A 20,626-nucleotide genomic window follows, 5' to 3' on the forward strand; every position below is an offset into this window, starting at 1 on the left:
CAATGCTGTTTTGAATTTATTTATTAGTTTATTTGGGGTCTTTGGGGGTTTTATGTTTTATTTTGGTTTAATATCAAATGGGGAAGAAATGTTCATTGCTGTTTTTATTTAAATAATTTTATCTACCTATTAGGTTGTAAACATATGTTTATCTACCTATTATGTTTATCTACCTATTATGTAAACATATGTTTATCTACCTATTAGGTTGTAAACATATGTTGTGTACCCAGAGCATTATCTTGTAAAATATTTTTTCAATGGTTAGCCTTTTAACAGAGTCACTGCCCCTTATTGTGTTTTATGGATAGCTTTACCATGAACAGTGTGACCATCTAGAAGATCTAGATTCTGAATTCTATCTCTCTTCAATATTAACTACTTTTCTTTTAGAGTTTTCCTTTTTTCAGGGGTTTCTTTTTATCCTAGACTCATTGCACCATAGATGGTCATTTTGTTCCTTTCCCTATGCATATCTGAGTCTCCAAGCTTAGCCGCCTGATTCTGTGCCTGTCTTTTTCCTTTTAGTCCTTTATACTATTACCTAATGATAATATATTTTGTAAGTTATATGATTATTTATATTTTCAAAACAATGTTTCTTAGAGAATAAATGATGCCTGCCAGGTTATAGTTGTTCTAGATCATTTTAGGTAAACCAAGATGGCAGCATATCTACTTGTTAATCAATAAAACAATGCAAATTTATCTCTTTTTGTGGTCTGTGATATTTCTCAATAGCTTGTTTCAGCTACAAAAGAAAAATATCGTATTCCCTGTTTTCCAGGACTGTATGCTTACTCAAGTTAAAATGACAACTCTTGAAATATTTCTGAAATCTAAGTAAACCTAAAAGGAAAGGATATTATGCATTCACAATGATTAAGTAATACTATCCTGATATCATTTATTTACATTCCTCCAGGGAGACCTTAAATTTGACACATCATCATAAAACAAGGCAATATATGTGCAAAGCAAGCTTTGTGTTTGAATCAAAGCAATATATTTTGAAAGCTGTTTTAAAGTTGTTTATAAAACGATGTGGTTATGTGGCATAGTTTCTATTCTTAGAAAATGAACTTAAGTAACAATAGAAAAAAGGAGTTGGCAGTTAAGGAGTTCTTGTTGGAAACAGTTATAGTTTAAGCTTAATATCATTTATCAAATGAAATTGATTAATTATTTCACTTCTTTCTCTCTTATTTTACTAAGAAAAGTACTTTAACTTAGAATAAGAGTGTCAATTAGGACAAGTCATAAAAAATTGTCAAAATTGTATTAAGTCAAGTTAAAATGAAGCTGCAGCTAAAATTGTGCCTTAGTCTGAATTTATTTCTTTGTAGGAAACGATCTAGTCATGCAGTGTCACAGCATTTTAGTGCTTTAGGAGAAAACTAAGAGATCATCTGGAAAACCTTTCACTGAGGCATTGAGGAGATGGAGGTTCAGAAAAGTAAAATGATCTACCATGCCATAAAACTATTGACTAACTTTTAGACTTTGGAAACTTTAGTACTTTTTAAAATTACTTTCTCTTTGTATTTTGTAATTTATTAGTCATCCTCAGATATTTTTCCAACAGTTGCATACTGTTGGAAATCGGTGTTTTAATTCTAAGACAATTATGTATGCAGTTATGTTTATTTTAAATTCTAATGCAATTTTAATAGTATTATCTTTACCGCTGGGAAAAGACCTAATCATTGTTTCTTTTTTCTACTAAGCTCAGAGAAATTATCTTCTAGAAAATTGATGCCTGGGTACTGTGACTGAGGCTCCTAGAGATTAAAGGTTTCTGGAAAACTTCTCTGCCCCAACATTGCTTTTGTACTGCCGTTTTTGAAAACACGCACTCTGGAGGGAGTTGGGCAATAGAATACATGCAATGTAGGCTTTTCTCTAGGTATTCAGGAAATGATTTTCCTAAAGTTGTGTAGATATCCTTTTTTACAATGAAACTTCGGTAGTTGGCAAGAGTTGGGTAATAATTAAGGTCATTTTTTTCAATACTATTCCAAGTATTGTTCTGCATTTACGTCTTCCATATTTTTTACTTTGGACTTTCATATGTTACTTAATTCAAATAGGTAGTTTACGGCTTCAAATAGTACTTTGAATGTCACTAACTTCAGGCATTTGTTTGGTCTTTAGATTATATGCAAGGTTTAAGGAAAAACTGGTCACTTGACCCAAATCTTTGTGGTAACTACAAATGTGTAGAGAATATGGGAAAGATAGTGAGTGTTTTAAGAAGAATAGAAGTGGTGTAATGCCTAGGGGAATATTTAAGTTACTGGGAAGTATGTTCAGCAATCTGGCGTTTTAAGTTCTAGTCAGCCTGTCTTCATGATTTTGTATACACTATATAAAGCTTCTACAAATTTGTAATAGGCAGCAATAAGAATCCCAACCACCAGTCCAAGGAATGCAAATAAGATTCATGATTTATTGAAAGCAGGATTAAAGCAATTTAACTGAATCTGTTATCCTGTGGACGTTAATAGGAGAAATGCTGAGAAGTGAAGATTGAGGGACAAAAGGAAAAAAGGATTATCATCATCTTAAAATTAAATGAGAAAGGAAAATATAAAATAAATTAAAATATTAATTTGTAATAGATGTTGGAAAAACGTTATAGCTGCACAAATAGTATTCTGCTTGAGGAACTAAGTAAAACCTCATAAATACTCATCATATAGACCTTTCTCTCATTTATTACCCACATCTAAGCAATCCCTAAGCCCAATTGATTCTTCTTTCTTAAATATTGATTCACATTGTCACTCACCACCAACTATATTCCCAGGACTGCTGACCTAATTCCCACTGCTGCAGATCCTTATCAACTCTTGCCTTCAAATTTATATCACTGCTTTTACTCTGTTCTCCAAACCATTGTGCATATTGCCTCAACAAGCAATGCTGTTTATTAATATCCAAAAGTGATTCTTCATCACAAAGGTCAGTGATTCTCAAATTTTAGTGTCCATGAGATTCACCTAAGAATCTTATATTCTGGATGAAACTAAAGATTCAAAATTATGTGTTATGTAAACAAAGTCACATTTAAGCTTGATATTAACAGACAAATAGGTGTTTGCTGGGTAGAAAGAAAAACATGGAAGGCTATTCTAGGCATAAAACATATACTTTGAAAGAAAAGAGATTTTTTTAAAAATTAGAATTTTAATAGGCCTATAACAGACTTTTTATCTCTAACCATAATTAGCAAACATCTAACAAAACTTTATACATATATATGTGTGTATGTATATTTTTTATAAAACAACAAATTAAAGAAATTGATTTAAATTATTTAACTAGTGCAAGAAGACTGACCATACCTGGGGACATCTTGCAACATGTCATATTTTTCAAAAGATTTGTCATTATCTGAACTACATTTTACCTCATTTTAAATAGATAACCTCAAAGCAATATTAATTGGTACTTCTGATGTGACTATCACCTGACCAATTTCCTTGTGTAAACGACTATAAAAGTGAATCAATTATAAGTTATGAAATAGCTGTTTTCAGATTTTGAACAAGAAGCAGCCCAGGATTTTGATCCCCAATAGAAGTGAAACAAATGAGGCAAGTGTTGGATCGGTCCTCCATGAGTGTCTCACATTTATGCACATTCTGTCGATAGAGATACTGACAACTTTTGTGCCAATCCTTCTTTTCATGTACATTTATATAACAAACAGCCTTGGAATAGAGAGACAGAATTTCTCTCTGGGCAAAGGCTGGGTAGGTTTGCTTATAAACCCAATATAAAAGGTTGGGGGTTGCTAGGCTCAGGGTTCTTCAGCTGTAAAACTCACTGTGTGGGTAGCATCTGCCACTATCCACCTCTGGATCACACCTGTACGACTTGGGAGGTAAGGGCAACTCACATGAACATAAAGTCCATTATGCCTTCTGTACCATGAACAATGAAGTCCTTTGTCTTTGACCTAAGAATCTAGTGTCTTCCACCACCAATCATGAAACTATGGCAGGTTAACTGATTAGCTTGCAAGTAGGGTGAATCTGAGACTCAACACAGTTTTGGACAGTAAGTCCGACAACTATTCTGGCTTTCTGTCAAAGTCCTATCCACACAGTTGTACAAGGAAGGCAAGATCAGAGCATGTCAACTTTATCATGAGAGAAAAATATTAAGGTTAGAGCCTATTGAATCATCTGGGATTTGTGAATAAAGTAGCAGAAAGAGAAGACTTCTTAAAAAATAGTTCCAGAAATTTTGTAGGGATTCCCTTGAAATTCCTATCATAAACCAAGCTGCTCATGTTCATAGCAAGGCTCCAAGAAGCCAAAGCAAGAGCAGTTTACCACATAAACATTCGCCACAGAAAGAACTATTGGAAACTTTTACACTAAACAACTACTAGAGCTCACATGTAGTTGTGAGACACTTGGTATTCAACTAATGAGTGTAGAGAGATCCCTGCATGCCAAAACTTCTGTATATACCCCAGAAATACAGGACCTTGAGAATAGGGCTAATCTATACATAGAATAAGGACTACTCTTGATCCATCCTAGCTTAAAAACATGCCTACATAGGAGCAAGTTGATCTGCAAGTACATTAATTTAATACTCTAATTTACCGAAAGACCAAAAGCTTGCAACACAAAAATTATAGCATCCATAGTGTCTGAAAATTTATTAGGCAATGGCAGAAGCAGAAAGTATGAACCATGAGCAGGACAAAAATCATTAAATAGAAACAAGCTAGAAATGTCAGAGATTTTATTTTATTGTTTTATTTAATTTTTCAAAGATTTTTATTAAAATATAAGTTACAATATGATATTAGTTTCAGGTGTACATGATAGTTATTAAACATTTACATACCTAAAGAAGTGATCACCATGATAAGTCTAGCAACCATCTGACACCATACCACGCTATCACAATAGTATTGACTATATTCCCTATGCTGCACTTACATACAATGGCTTATTTGTTTTATACCTGAAAATTTGAACCTCTTATTCCTCTTTATCTCCCCCTTTATAAAATTGTTCCATTACAAATTACATTTGACATTCAATATTATTTTATATTATTTTCAGATATACAACATAGTGGTTAGACATTTATATAATTTAAGAAGTGATCCCCCTGACTAGTCTAATACCCACCTGGCACTATGTGTAGTTATTACCATATTATTGACTGTATTCCCTGTGCTTTAATTTACTTCCCCATGATTATTTTGTACCTACCGATTTTCTTAATCCCCTTACCTTTCCTACCTTGCTACCCAATGTTCTTCCCATCTATCACCCCAATAAATCTAGTACCCATCTGACACCATACATAGATATTACAATATTATTGACTATGTTTTTTTTTAATGTGATACCCTATATCTCATGACTACTGTGTAACAACTAATTTGTACCAGAAATTTTACATACCAGTAACAAATTTGCAATATGTGTGCATCATAGAAGACCAAGAACTCTTGGTCATTGCAAGTTTGTCGTAAGTTCAGCAAGACCAATGATCTATTGCAGGGTATTATTTTGCATACGTATATCATTATTGATTTCTAGAGTAACACTTTTAACTCATGAACATAAATAAAAGAATGAAAAACATTTATATAGATACGGAATTAGTACTACCCATGTATAATGTGCATCCTTATTTTTCCCTCACAAATTTGGATTAAAAAAGTGTACATTATACACGACAAAATCGGGTAATCTCTTAAATGACAAATCACGTGATGCACTTATAGTGAATTAGACTCTTCAAATGAAAAGATGAGTAAACTTTATACAAGGGAAATAGAAATTATACAAATTAAACATAAATTTTAATTTAAACCAGTTTTGAAAAAAAAGTGAGTTAATTTGTTTAACAAATATCTGCTTATTTGAAATATTTAGTTAGTGGTCACTAGAACATTTTTGAAAAACCAGAAAAGTAATGAATTTTATCATAAACTTTTGTATATCTACTACCATGATTTTAAGATTATGTTTAATAATTTATTTTAATTTTTGAGAAATAAAATATAACTGATAAAGATGTGGTTACTTTTATATTCATTCACATATCCCTGTTCCTCCCAAGAGGCAAATACTACCATTCATTTGGTTGCATGATATATATCAATATATGACATTTTTTGTATGTCTGATAAATTATATAATTATATTACACAGCAAATATATTTTTGCAACCCACTTTTACTTTATATTATTTTTTTAATATCTGTCCTCTGAAATGCATCAATTTTTACTGCTATATAGTATATCAGGTTTTGTTTAAAGAGTCCCTACTGAAAGATTTAGAATTTTTTAATTAAATTATATCGTAAAAACTTTTCAGTGTTTCTGTAATTTTTCACAAATCCAAACAGTGCTAAAATGAACATCATTAAATACATTTACTTGTAAACTTGTGTGGTTTTATGAGGAATAAAATGACTTCTACCTTTCAGAAGAAAATTACATTCCAGTAATAAACATGAGAGTCCTTTTTCTTAAAAATTAGAAATGACTACACTTAGGGAAGTTGTTATGTTAGCTCTGGTAGAGTCTTCCTGAATGGAAATCACAAATAATTGGTAGATTTACCAATTCCACCAAAGGATGAATGCTTTCTTCACTAAATTATGTCTTTCTACTAAAATATATTACTTTTTAGGAGTCACATTTTTTTCGAAAATGGTATTGGCTGAATAATGCACTTTCATTCCCATTCTATTTATGTTTTGCAGTGGTAAAATAGAGTCCATTTTCCTGATAAAAGAAAGGTAAAAAACATAGAATTTACTTTTCTAACATTGAAATTACAGTCATTACTATAAAAAAAACACAATAATAAACATGCATAATTTTGTGAGAAACAAATCTTACTCTCATCTCCCTCCAGTAAATATCTACAGCCCGACTTGTGTATGCTACTCTTAAAAAAAAAAAAAAAGACGGGTATAAGCAAGTGTTGCAGGAATGACATATCCTGACATATACACATAGATTATGAAGGAAACAGACCAATAAATAACATTCCATAAAGTACAGTTAAAATTCTAGAATTCTAAATTTATGTGTGTGATGGGTGGGGAATATCCAGTCATTTAATATGGGATATTTTTTAAATTTATTGGGGTGACATTGGTTAATTAAATTATGCAGATTTGAAGAGTACAATTCTATAACACATCATCTGTATATTACATTGTGTGTTCACCACCCAAAATCTCCTTCTGCCACTATATATTTGATTCACCTTTAGATTTTTCTACCTCCCCCTTATCCCTTTCCCTCTGGTTACCACTATACTTTTGTCTGTGTCTATGAATTTTGGTATGTTTTTTTTGTTCATTGGTTGCTTTCAATTTTATATCCCACATATAAGTGACATCATATGGGTCTATTTTTGTCTTGTTTTAGCCAAACCATACTTGGAACAACTCTCAAAATAAAAATCTAAGATTCTAGAAATCAGCTACGCCTATGAAAATTTTCTTACCTACCCTTTCTGAAAATCAGAATAGATTTTGATTACTCAGAATAGGAACTCTAACAACAGTTCATTTATTAGTCTGAACTTTTTTTCCATAGGATAAGAAAAAGTATTCCCGAAGAAGTACATTTTCCATTTAAACAGTTTCTTTAAATGTGAAAGTGAAATTAGGTTTTTGGACATGGTGGAATAATAACTAGTACTAATTTGCACTCCAATCATACCTTAATAAAAAAATGGACAAGATAAATGAACAAACTATTTTATACATTGGTCAGCAGGAGACAAATGATTATTATTCCTGAGAGAAGGGAAACAATATGGCTTCTCTTCTTTCAGAGAGAGGGAGAGAACAGAAGTTGAGCATGGTGCTTTCACTGAACTGAAGAGATAGAACTCAGAACTTGGGAGGCTCAGAAAGCTGGAATTTATAGGTACGATACTGGAAGGGAGAAGTTACATTATGAAAGAGCTCTGTATAGGGAAACGTTGATTCTTTAGAGACTAAAGTACATATGGATTGTTTGAGATTCCACAAGACTAGGCAAAGAGCAAGTAATTATAAAATTATAAAAGGAACGATTTCTGGAGCTCATCAAGACCTGAGAGACATTTGAGTTCTGATGATCCAGAACAGAGAGAATGAAAGGTTTGTTTAATATATAACAAATATCAGTGTGATCTCTTAAATTAATAGAATAAAGAAGAAAAATCATACGATTACATCAATAGATGCAGGCATTACAAGCATTACATCAAAATTCAACACCCATTCATGAGAAACTTCCTGAGCCTGATGAAGAGCATCTACAAAAATCATACAGCTAATGTCATATACAATGGTGGAACATAAAATGTTCTACTTCTAAGATCAGAATCAAGATAAGACAACTGACAACTTCTATTCAACACTGTATTGGAAGTCCTACAAAAGGAAATGAGTCAGGAAAATGAATTTTATACAGATTGGCAAGGAAGAAGCAAAATTGTTTCTATTTGCAGTTATTTATATAGAATATCACAAAGAAACTCAAAGAGAATTAGTGGAGCTAATGAGTGAATTTAGCTGTATGTCCAAAAAAAGCAATATCCAATTGGAAAATTATTTTCCAAACATACCAATTTCAATACCATCAAAAATGTGAAAAAAAATGTTTAGGAAGTTGTTTAACAACATATATGCATAATACGTGTACTTACACTGAAAATTATAAAACATTGCTGAGAGAAGAAAGAGGACCTAAATATATTAAAAAGTAGTCCATGTCTATGAATTGAAAAATTCAATACAAAGATGTCAATTATTTCCAAATTGATCTATAAATTCAATTTAATCTTAATGAAAATGCTAGTAGTTTTATTCTATTGAAGAAATTAAAAAGCTGATCCTAAAACTTATGTGTAAATACAAAATACCTAGAATGGCTAAAATGATTTTGATAAGTGGAACAAAAGAGGAAGATATTTGCCTGATTTCCAAATTTATTATAATACTGCAGTAATCAGTAGACAGTGTAATACTGACATAAATATATACATACAGAAATAGGTACATACAAAATAGAGTCCAGTAGTAGAAGCATGTAAATATGTTTAATTTTTTTAAAAAACATATCCAGTAATTGAATGGGGGAAAGAAGCCTTTTCATTAATACTGGAACAATTAGCTATCTGTAAGAGAAAATGAAATAGAATCTTAACTTTTAACAAACACACAAAACTTGAGATTACTTTTAGGCCAAAATATAAAATTAAATGTTTAAAATATATTGAAAAATAATATAGGAAAAATCTTCCTGGCCAGGGAATAGACAGATTTCTTAGACAAGATAAACAGAAAAGCAAACTTCAAGAAAGACAAAATTTATAAATTGAACTTAATTAAGTAAAGTACCTTTGTTCTTCAAAGACACTTTCATAAAAATGAATGGATAAAATTTTCAAATGTATATATCTGACAACTTATATCCAAGGTATATTAAGGCATTCTACTACTCAGTCTCAATTAAAAAACCTAACTACAAATGTGCAAAATGTTTGCAAAAAACACTGAATAAAAAATATGCAACTGACCGATAAGCAAATTAAGCTATGCTCAGTATAATTAGTTATTATGGAAATGCAAATTAAAACTACAACTAGATACAATCCCACTATAATGGCTAAATTTAAGTGATGAGCAATATTAAGTTTTGCAAGGCTGTGGATGGGTCAACTGATCCATATCACTAGTATGAATATAAAATTGTACAATCACTTTACTAAATAGTTTGCTAGTATTTTGTAAAGTTAAATATACATTCACAGTCTGATCCAGCAATACCATGTTTTGGTATTTAGACAAGAGAAATGAAAATATATATTAACAGACACACTTCTTTTTTTTTAATTGAAGTTTATTAGTGTGTCAATTGTTAGTAAAGTTACATAGGCTTCAGGTGCACAATTCTGTAATACATAATCTATATATCACATTGTGTTCACCACCCAGAGTCAGTTCTTCCATCACCATTTATTTGATCCCTTTTATCCTCATCTACCACCCCCCCCCTTCCTCTCTGGTAACCATTAAACTATTATTTCTGTCTACGAGTTTTTGTTTTTTCTTTTGTTTGTCTTGTTTCTTTGTTGTTTTCAGTTTTATATCCCACATATCAGTGAAATCATATGGTTCTCTACTTTTTCTGTCTGATTTATTTCGCTTAGCATGGTAATCTCAAGATCCATCTATGTTGTCGCAAATGGCACTATTTCATCTTTTTTTTTTTTTACAGCAAAATAGTATTCCATTGTGTATATAAACCACATCTTCTTTATCCAATCATCTATTGAAGGACACTTTGGTTGTTTCCATGTCTTGGCCACCAAAAATAAAGCTACAATGAACATCAGAGCACATATATATTTATGGATAAATGTTTTCAGGTTTTTGGAGGAGAATCGTAGAGCCATGTGCAAAAGAACGAAACTAGACTGTTATCTGTCACTGTGTACCAAAATTACTTCAAAATGGATCAAAGACCTAAACATAAGACCCGAAACAATAAATTGCATAGAGGAAAACATAGGAGCTAAACTTATGGGCCTGGGTTCAAAGAGGATTTTATGAATTTTACTTCAAAGGAAAGGGAAGTAAAAGCTGAAATAAATGAATGGACTATATAAACTAAAAAGTCTCTGCAGAGCAAAAGAAACCATCGACAAAAAGAGGCAACCAACTGAATGGGAGAAGATTTTTGCAAACAACGCCTCTGATAAGGGGCTAATATCCAAAATATATAAGGAACTCATACAACAAAAAAACAAAGAACCCAATTGAGAAATGGGCAGAGGACCTGAAGAGACTTTTCTCCAGAGAGGACATACAAATGGCAAATAGACATATGAAACAATGTTCAATATCACTAATCATCAGAGAAATGCAAATCAAAACCACAATGAGATATCATCTCACACCAGTTAGAATGGCTATCATCAACAAGACAAATAGTAACAAGTATAAGAGAGGATGTGGAGAAACAGACACATTTCTGTATGAATGTTTATAGGCTTTATAATAGCCTCAAATTAGAAACCATATAAACACTAATCAAAAGGTGTTTGAATAAATAAATATTGATACCTTCATACAATAGAATACTACTCAAAAATAAATAAATAAATAAACTACTGATACATGTAACAGTCAAAATAAACCGGAAATTCTAAAACAATCATTATTAGAAAACCAAAATTGTGTTTCAAAATCTAAGTTTGACTTGATTAAATTGTGAGTTTGCATATATTTTTGTACTTAATGCCTTTTTCAGTTCATTACTGCATTTAATTTATGAGTGATGATGTGGCAACAAATACAATGAAAAGGATCATACCAATATAATTATGAAAAAAAGAATAGATACAGATTTCAAATAAAGTTTTTTTTTTAATCTTCAGTTTATTTACTCATATTCTTCATTAAACATGAGATAGCCAGAGTTCTCCATGATATTCTGAAACCAGCTTTAGAGCAAAGAGGGCTGCAAAATGTTAAAACACACACACATTAAAATGATAATTACCAGCTTTTTAAAAACAGTGCAGTGAGGTTTCAATTTGGTCTACAGTTTTGCTCTATAAAGTGGTACTTAAACCACCTCAAAAGCACTGATGACTGTATTTAATATACCAATGAATTTTGAGAGCAAAAATGTTTAAATTAACCAAGCAAATTATCCCACTACAGTCACCTAGGACATTTCTTAAAATATGAAAGTATGGTATCTATTGACCTATTTACCCATGCTTTCTTTTCTTATTTAAGTTTGGCAAGTACAATAAAGTGAAGCTTCACAAGATGGACATTTTCTTACAAAATTAGGATATGATCACCATGAAATTAATAGTGACCCATACTCTTGAAAGTTAAAATGTTAGGTATTGCTATGAAATAACTCAGTAATAGAAACAATTCAAGTGTAGGTTTAAAGTAACATCTATTGAAAAAGATTATAAACATTAGATCTTTCTCTGCTTTTCTATTGACTTGTTATTTATATACTATAACCACATTATCCTGGAATCTATCAATTTTGAATTTGCAGAAGCGTCATATTACAAAATTTAAAACATTAAACAATTTTATGAAAATAATTGTATTAAACAGTTAGTTAAAATTAACGTACGTATGAGAGAAATTTAATAAAATGTATAAAAAATTGGTTGCTTTTCTCAGTGTGGATTTAATAAGCTGACATGGACCAGTTAAAGGATATATGCAGTTTAAATATTACAGAGTATTCTAATGTAATAAGACAAAAAAATTCTAAAAGTTACTAAAATATTTGTGTTCATGTTATAATTTTAAATTCTCTAAGGCTGTAATGATTACCACCTTGGGAAAAATGGAGGTTTTACCCCCAAACCCAACTCCCACCTCGTCTCTAGTTCAATCCATGATTTGCAAAGCAGTTGGCATTGTTAACTTTAGTTCCCAAGGAATACTAATTTTTGTCTATCCTTCTTACACAGGCTTATTCTTTATATGGATTAGTATGATGCTGGCTATAAGGTATTTTAAGAGCCCAACAGAATATGGCTGTATTGTTTATCAGAATTTTATGATTATTCACAAAAGCATTGTGGAAACCACATATTCAAGTACAATTTGGTTCTTGCTACCTGTGCACCTAACTTCCTATGTGATGTAAATGCATTGGCTGTGTGGCTTCCAGAATTATTTCTAAATCTCAGTGTTTATAATCATTAGTCTACTAGGAGACTTTTCGTTTCTGGGAAGAATTGTATAGCTGGATATGACAAAATAAGGAATGACTCAAATAAAGACTAGTAGGAACCAATGAAATTCTTTGGAACTCCCATTTCATTCAATATTATTATTTTGGCACCAGGTGACACTGATAGTAAGGAAGCAAAAAAATAAACTTATTTTGGAGATTTAAAGCACTACCATATTATCCCATTTTCTTTGACTTTTCTAGCTTATATGCAATGGTCTAAATGTTTGTGTACCTCCAAAATTCATATGTTGACATCCTAGCTTTCAAAGGTGATGGTATAAGTAGGTGTGGCCTTTGGGAAGTGATTAAAACATGGGGGTAGAGCCCTCATAAGTGGGATTAATTTCTGTAGAAAAGTTTGCTGAGAGATCCTTGCCCTTTTCACCATGTGAGGACACATTGAGAAGGTGTTCGCTATGAATCAAGAGTGCCTTCACCAGAACACAACAGTATTTCTACAGACCTTAAGTTTCTTCAGATATTGTCAAACTTGTATTTTACCACCTGCCAAAATTTGAACTAACACTAAGAGTCCCTCAGGAATTCCTTCTTACTGAAAATATAGACCAGAACACGTGACAACCATGGTCAATGGTAACTGGTGTCAGTAATATTTATTGAGTACTTGGTAACTTCCAAGTTGTGATTTTAAATTAAGGTTTTAAACAGAAAATTACATGGTTAGAACTGGGTTTTACTTTTTAAGACTTTACTTTTTTTAATAGATTTTATTTGAAAAAAAAAAGTGATTGTAGTACAGATTATTCCCATCAACCATATGTAGCTTCTATTACTAACATCTTACATTAGCATGGTGCATTTATTATAATCAATGAACCATCATTGATGCATTATTAACAAAAGTCCATTCTTTGTTCAGATCCTTTGTTTTCACCTAATATTCTTTTTCTGTTCCAGGAACCCATCCAGGGATGTATATTTAGTTTTCATGTCTCCTTAGGCTACTTTACGCTGTGCTATTTTATACAAAGTTTTCTTGTTTTACATGATTTTGACAGCTTGGAATATTAATGGTCAGTAATTTTATAGGATTACACTCTGTTGGAATTTTTTGATGTTATTCTCATGATTAATCTAGGTTTATGGTATTTAGGGAGGAGGATCAAAGAGGCAAAGTGCCATTTTGCCATATATCAAGAGAATATGCTATCAACATGATTTATAACCATTGATACTGACCTTGATCACCTAGCTGAGGTAATATTTGTCAGGTTTCTCCCCTTTAAAGTGACTCATCTCCACTTTCCATTCTGTAGGTATTGGATGGAAGTCACTAAATATAGCCCATACTTAAGAAGTGAGAAATTATGCTTCTTCTTTAGGGTAGAGTACCTCTGTGAATTATTTGCAATTCTGCATTGAAGATTTGTCTTTTCTCCATTTATTAAATTATCCAATCATTTATTTATATCAGTATAAAATACTCTTCCTATCTTTATGTAAGTTTTAATTTATATTATTTTCCTTTTTCTTGAAAAACGTCTTTTAATATTTTTTGAGGGTAAGGTCTGCTGTTGATGAATTCCGTCAGTTTTGGTTTGTCTGAGAAAGTATTTCTCCTTCACTTCTGATGGATAATTTTGCTAGATAAAGAATAACATGATTTCCACTCATTTCCTAGATGGCAGTTGAGTGGCCTTCCCAGCCTTTACAGAACTGGGCAGTGTTTGACATCTGAGTTGGTAGCAGGTAGAGCAGTTAGTAAACAGCAAATGCAGGAGCTGCAGAGCGGAAGTCAGTCATGGATTTGCCAGTTCTTCACTGTTGGGGGTGGGAGGTTAAGAATGTCCAACGCTGGTCCAACCAAAAAAAAAAAAAAAGTGAACAAGAATTTAAAGATAAAGAAATGGATTTATGCACCAAATACTACTCAGAATGGAAAGGAGGTAGAAAAAAATCACTCATGAATTGTATAAGACCTTTACCCCATTTTATTATAGGCTGCCAGCTGAAGATAAAGTCTTAGTACAGAAACTAAAGAGAGGAATCCAGAGCCATCTTTCTACAAAGGAAAAGTAGAGAACTGTTAGATAATGAAGAATTGCAGAACTTATGGTTTTTGCAGGACAAGCACCAGACACCACCTGTGAATGGAGAGGAAGCTATTATTAATTATGAAACTTTGTTGAAGGATTGTGAATAAACTGGACTAAAGTGTCAGTCATTTTTCACAGCAAAAGTTTTTTGCTAAATTCCTTCATGCAGATTCTTATGGAAGAATTTCTATCATGCAGTTCTTTAATTATGTCAAGAAAAGTTTGTTGAACTTATAAACTCAGTTTATATGATGTTGCAGTACAAAGGTTCCTTTGGGAAACTGATTTAGAAAACTTTCAGCTTTCTCTACTTTGTCACCATTAGATAGGCTGGAAAAAATCTTTGTACTCCTTTTATGTTTGTATAGCAGTCAGAAAATTCTTCTTTTTAGACCATCTAAGAACTGGGAAGGTAAAAATTCAAGTTATTTTAGCATGCAGCTTCCTAGATTATTTATTGGAATTAAGGGATAAGGAATTGTCCAAGGAGAGTCAAGAAACAAATTGGTTTTCTGCTGCTTCTGCCCTAAGGGTGCATAGCCTTATTAGAACCTTGATAGGGATCACAGTGGCATGCTCAGTAAAGAAGAACTCTCCAACCACAGAACAATCATGACCAACATCTTCTAAAACCGTGTTTTCCCGAAGTGTCTCACTTATGATGGAGAAAGGGTAGTAAAAATTTAGTCTCCCACAATCTCCAAAAACCTTTTTCTTGAAGTAATATGGCATTTTTTATCAGTGTGTAACATTATTGTATAATGTATGATCTGATCAAATTATTTGAGAGATTTGGAGCCTTTAATTTTAAGGTAAATTTGCTTTACAACAGTAATTCTCTTATGGACTCAAGGAAAATAGAAAATTTTAGTATTTTGTTCATTTCATTGTCAGTGTACTTACTGTAAAGGATCGTGGACTAGTAAAATAAAAATAAGAAAAAAATGGTAATTCCTATTGACTATTTTCATATACCATGTTTCCCCGAAAATAAGACCTCGCCAGACAATCAGCTCTAATGCATTTTTGAAGCAAAAATTAATGGAATTAATATATCATATCATATCATATCATATCATATCATATCATATCATATATCATACCGGGTCTTCTATTAATTTTTGCTCCAAAAGACACATTAGAGCTGAGTGTCCGGTTAGATCTTATTTTCGGGGAAATACGATAGATGGTTCATCCATTAAATTACCAGGTCAGATACAGTACCACATATGCCATGATTTAAATCTAAGAATCAGGTTGTATTACTCTCTATACGTGGCTATATTAGTATCTAAAGATTGAATAACTTGTATCAATCCTTTTATTGCAAAATACTTGAGAAGAAAATTCTAAGTAGTATTTTTATTTATTAAATTAAATTTATTGGGGTGACAATGGCTAGTAAAATTACATACCTTCAAGTGTACAATTGTATAATACATCATCTATATATCACGTTGTGTGCTCACCACCCAGAGTCAGTTCTCCTGCCATCACCATATATTTAAATTATCTTTCTTGCTATTAAAAATGTGTTGAGGATCTGATAAATTTTCCAAACTAATGGTACTTAAGAAATGGTCATATTATTAGAACAGAATCAAGGTTCTAGGTTTTATCACTTAAGTTTAATAACAGTTTTCTAAATAACAGCATTTGTCAGACAAAGGAAATAGGGGAAAGGGCACAAAAACTGTTTTGTGACTCCCACAGCTGTCTATGCTTGTTAGTGAGGAGCTTATACTAATAACTTCTGGTGAATAAAGAAAATCAGAAGCTACAACTATGCATAGTCAGACCATGATGCAGCTACATCTTTATACCTTTTTATGCTACAATTTATGCAGAAAGGAATTCTTAACATTAGCCTAAAAAACTTTTTTCCAAGAATATAATTTTTTTTCTTAGTGAAGCTCTCCCAAGTATTTCACTTCTTTTCACTATGCGAAAAGTAATCTGTGATTAGATTTAAAACTTTTAAACAGTATTACAAAACACCTATTTAAATATGCTGTTCTACTCATTCCAGATAAACTTATTTTTTTTCCCAAAATGACCACAGTGAAATGAAGGTATAAATTTAGTAGCGATGTATGATAGCTTAGTCACTGTCCTGTCCATTTCAAAAGCATAATGAAAGAAAATTGTGGTTTACCACAGCAAATCTCATAAAATGAACTGTGTCCCCAAAACTGTCCTGTACAGATTAACTGCTACATAGAATCCCTGGAAACTGACATTGAGCATACAAATGGATTTCTTATTTCATATTAAAAATAACTTGCCACCTTTGATAATAAAGTAGCTTCAAATCATCAAATACTTACTTGAAAAGTTAATTCCAAATAAGGCCTCCAAAGCATGATATTTTCTTTTCTATAGGACCTACCTGGATTTTGTTCTTGCATTAGAAAACCGAAAAGAACCTGCAGCTCTGCAATATATTTTCAAATTGCTTGGTGTCGAGAACAAAAGATATCCAAATGTCTTTTCGCTTAATTATTTTTCTGAGGTAAGTCTTATTGCTGTAAACGAGTCATTATTCCTTAAGATATGTTATACCATTTGGTTTATATTACCTACTCAGTGACAATTTTATCTAAATCATGATGTCTAAATTTAACAAAAGGGTTTACATAACAAATGTCCGAAGGAAATCAAGTCTGCTTTTAGTTTTGTTTTTCCTATTTTTAAAAAATATAAACGGACTAAATCAAGCTTGGTTTCATTAAACATAGAATACTACTAAAAAGGAGTGTAAATATATGTCAGGGTCTATACTAGCCAGTGGAGATACAAACATGCATGAGAAATTCTGTGCTCTTGGTGATCAAAAAGAAGTGTGTAAAATCCTAAAGAAGCTTTAAGGAAACAGTTCAGAAAATGTAGCTCCTTTCCACAGGAGTTTTGTAGACTGTGGTAGTTATAGAGTCATTTAATTGTTGTGCTGTCAAAAATAAATATAATTTAAAAACTGGGGAAAAAAGAATAATAGGTAAGTATGTTTTTCAATACTTTAAATATTTTATTGAATATTTTTTTCTTGTATGTTTTCTGACTAGAAATTCAATGTAATTCTGATCCTTGTTCCCCTATAGGTAAGGTGATTTTGTTTGTTTGGTTGGTTGGTTGGTTTTCCCCTCTGATTTCTTTCAAGAGTTTGTCTTTGGTTTTCTGCAGTTTGAATATGAAATTCCTCTGTGTAGGTGTTTTTTGTTTGTTTTGTTGGTTGTTTTTAGGTTTTGTTCTGTTTTTTTTTTTTTTTCTGCTTGATGTTCTCTAAGGTTCCTAGGTCTATGGTTTTGTGTCTATTATTGTGAAAAATTTTTGGGTATTATTATTTCAGATATCTCTTCTGTTCTCTTTTTTATACTTCCGGTATTACTATTACACACACAGAAATTGTCCCACAATTCTTGAATATTCAATTCTCTTTTATGTTTAATTCTGTTTTCTCCTTGCATTTAAAAATAACAATAATAATAGAAAAAAATTGAAAAACATCTCCAAAATTCAAAGTTGGCATAAGTAATTCAGTGTGTTATTAAGAAAATATAAAATGATACGTGTAAATGTGTGGTAGGATGCATTGTCAATGGGGATAAAATAACACACACACACACACACACACACACACAGAAACCAATAGTGGTGAATCTGTTATTAAAATTGACGGCAAAGACTTATGCCTACAAACACATCTTTTTCTGACATAATGTACGTTGGCAAGTTTCTACTTTTATATATCTGTTCCTTCATTCAACAAAATACTATTGGGCATGTACTAAAGTGCAGGTAATGTGCTCAGGCTAAGGATAAAAATATGAAAATTCAATCCCAGTCCCCAACTTTGAATCACTCAAATCTAAAAAAGGAGAGACTTGAGACTTTTTTTTTAGTAATAAAAATAATAAAAATGTGAAAATTAAATCAAGTATCTATTGTAGAACATAGAAGAAAGATCATTAAGAGTGCTAGGGAATTCAGAGACAACTTAGCAGAAAAGACAGCTGTTGAATTTCTTGAATGAATCAGAATTTTGTCTCATGGACAAAATGGTAAGAAGATATTATACTCATAGGATTTTGGTTTGTTAAGAATAAATGAAAAATTGTAGCATAATTATGAGCTATAAATTATCTAGGATTTCTGGACCATAGAATATGACTCAAGTTATATAAAGTGAATCAGACATGTAAAATGTCTGTGTCAAGCAGGGCTTTCTAGACAGCGTTTTTGAGGAATTCCGCCTGAGTGTTACTGAATACAAGTACATTACTGGAGACTCCCATGATGGGGTCCTAGTATAATAATTTTTTTAAGAGGATCAAAGTTTCTTGAAGAAAACTTTGACAGTAACTTGAAGAAAGTTAAAGACATGACATTTTTGATCCACTAAGAAAACTAGTTATCAAACAAGAGGGATAATAATCAATAGAACATGATATCTATCTTTCAAAACTTTGAGAGATTTTAGGAAATTCTGTTAATAAATATCCTGTACTCCAAAACACCTCTGAAATACTTTCCACTCAAGTCTTCCTTGCTCCAGAAAAAAAAATCTTAGCTTGAAGAAAGCATTCCCTTTATTATAGAGGAAAACACTACTTCTCTTCAAACACTCTTGTCATCAGATATGGCGGACTCCTGAATAAATGTCAGTTTCAGAACAGAATGGCCACCAAAAAGTGGCAGCCCTACATTGATGGCACCCAATGACAGAACTTGTGGAATAAAAATGAGTGCTTCTAAATAGATAGTTGCTTCTAAATAGTAAGCTGCATATGTGCCAGGGGGCAGTTATTAAACCCAACAAAGGACAACAGGCTACAGGCTCAATGAGTTTTCTGAGAAGCTGAAGTGTGAAGTACAAAAGTATTCACATTAAATCACATGGTCTCTAGGATCTCTTGCAGGAGGTTAATTGAAAAAGGAGACTGATTGAATTAACTTACTTGACCGAAAATAATAATCCAGAAAACCCTATGTAACACTATAAAAAGGCAATATTTGGAAGCAAATTAATTTTTGTAATTTTCTGAATACATTTTTAAAGAAAATTGCCAGCAAGATGTAACTCTTACAACTAGTTCCTTTCAGTAAAACTTTTTTCTACATCTATAATTTAATTTAATGAACAAAAACCCTCCTGTTCTTCATGCTTAATCACTGATGCATCTGAATATGGAAAATCCATTTTGATATTTTAATGATAAAATCAAATGTACGCAGTACACAAAGCAGATTGGGTTGAACCATTTTATTCTGTGCAGATGTTAAGCGCCAATTTGGAGGTATTTCTTTTTTGTAATACAGAGTAATATAATTTTATAGTTCATCTCTACACATTCCATTAAACCATAAAATAATAATAATTTAATTATATCGTCAAATAATATATTGTGATCATTTCAATTATGTTTTAACAATTTCATAATATAATTAGTCTTAGATAACAAACATGATTGCACCCTTGTAAGATAAGAGATTTAATTGGCTTATTTCCATAATTGTAGCTATTCTATTTAACTTTTCATTTTTCTGTTTTAAAAATGTAGTTGTTTTATTTTCACAGAATAAGTATTTTGAATTATATATGAGATATAAAATTACATTAAAACATAAGCATTGGTTTTCATTTATTCCCAACATCAAACCCAATGCCCCCCACCTCCCTTATTTTTAATTACTGATCCATGCTGGTAATACACATTTTGCCTGTGGCATTCCTAGGCAATTCAGCTGTGTCTACCTTTGGAGTTTTGATCTTTAAGAGGAAAAAAGGAAAGT

At 31.6% G+C, this 20,626-nt stretch overlaps 1 pseudogene across 1 annotated transcript; it reads left to right on the top strand.

Annotated features, from left to right (window-relative positions):
* Nucleotides 1–14,541: 14,541 nt before the first annotated feature.
* Nucleotides 14,542–17,943, top strand: LOC308501909 (serine/threonine-protein phosphatase 2A regulatory subunit B'' subunit gamma-like; annotated as a pseudogene). The gene is made up of 3 exons: nt 14,542–15,522; nt 17,219–17,348; nt 17,935–17,943. The product of its transcript is annotated as a serine/threonine-protein phosphatase 2A regulatory subunit B'' subunit gamma-like (transcript).
* The last annotated feature ends 2,683 nt before the right edge of the window (nt 17,944–20,626 follow it).

The sequence above is a fragment of the Rhinolophus hipposideros genome, assembly GCF_964194185.1.
Source record: "Rhinolophus hipposideros genome assembly, chromosome: 9".
In the NCBI taxonomy this organism is placed as follows: domain Eukaryota; kingdom Metazoa; phylum Chordata; class Mammalia; order Chiroptera; family Rhinolophidae; genus Rhinolophus; species Rhinolophus hipposideros.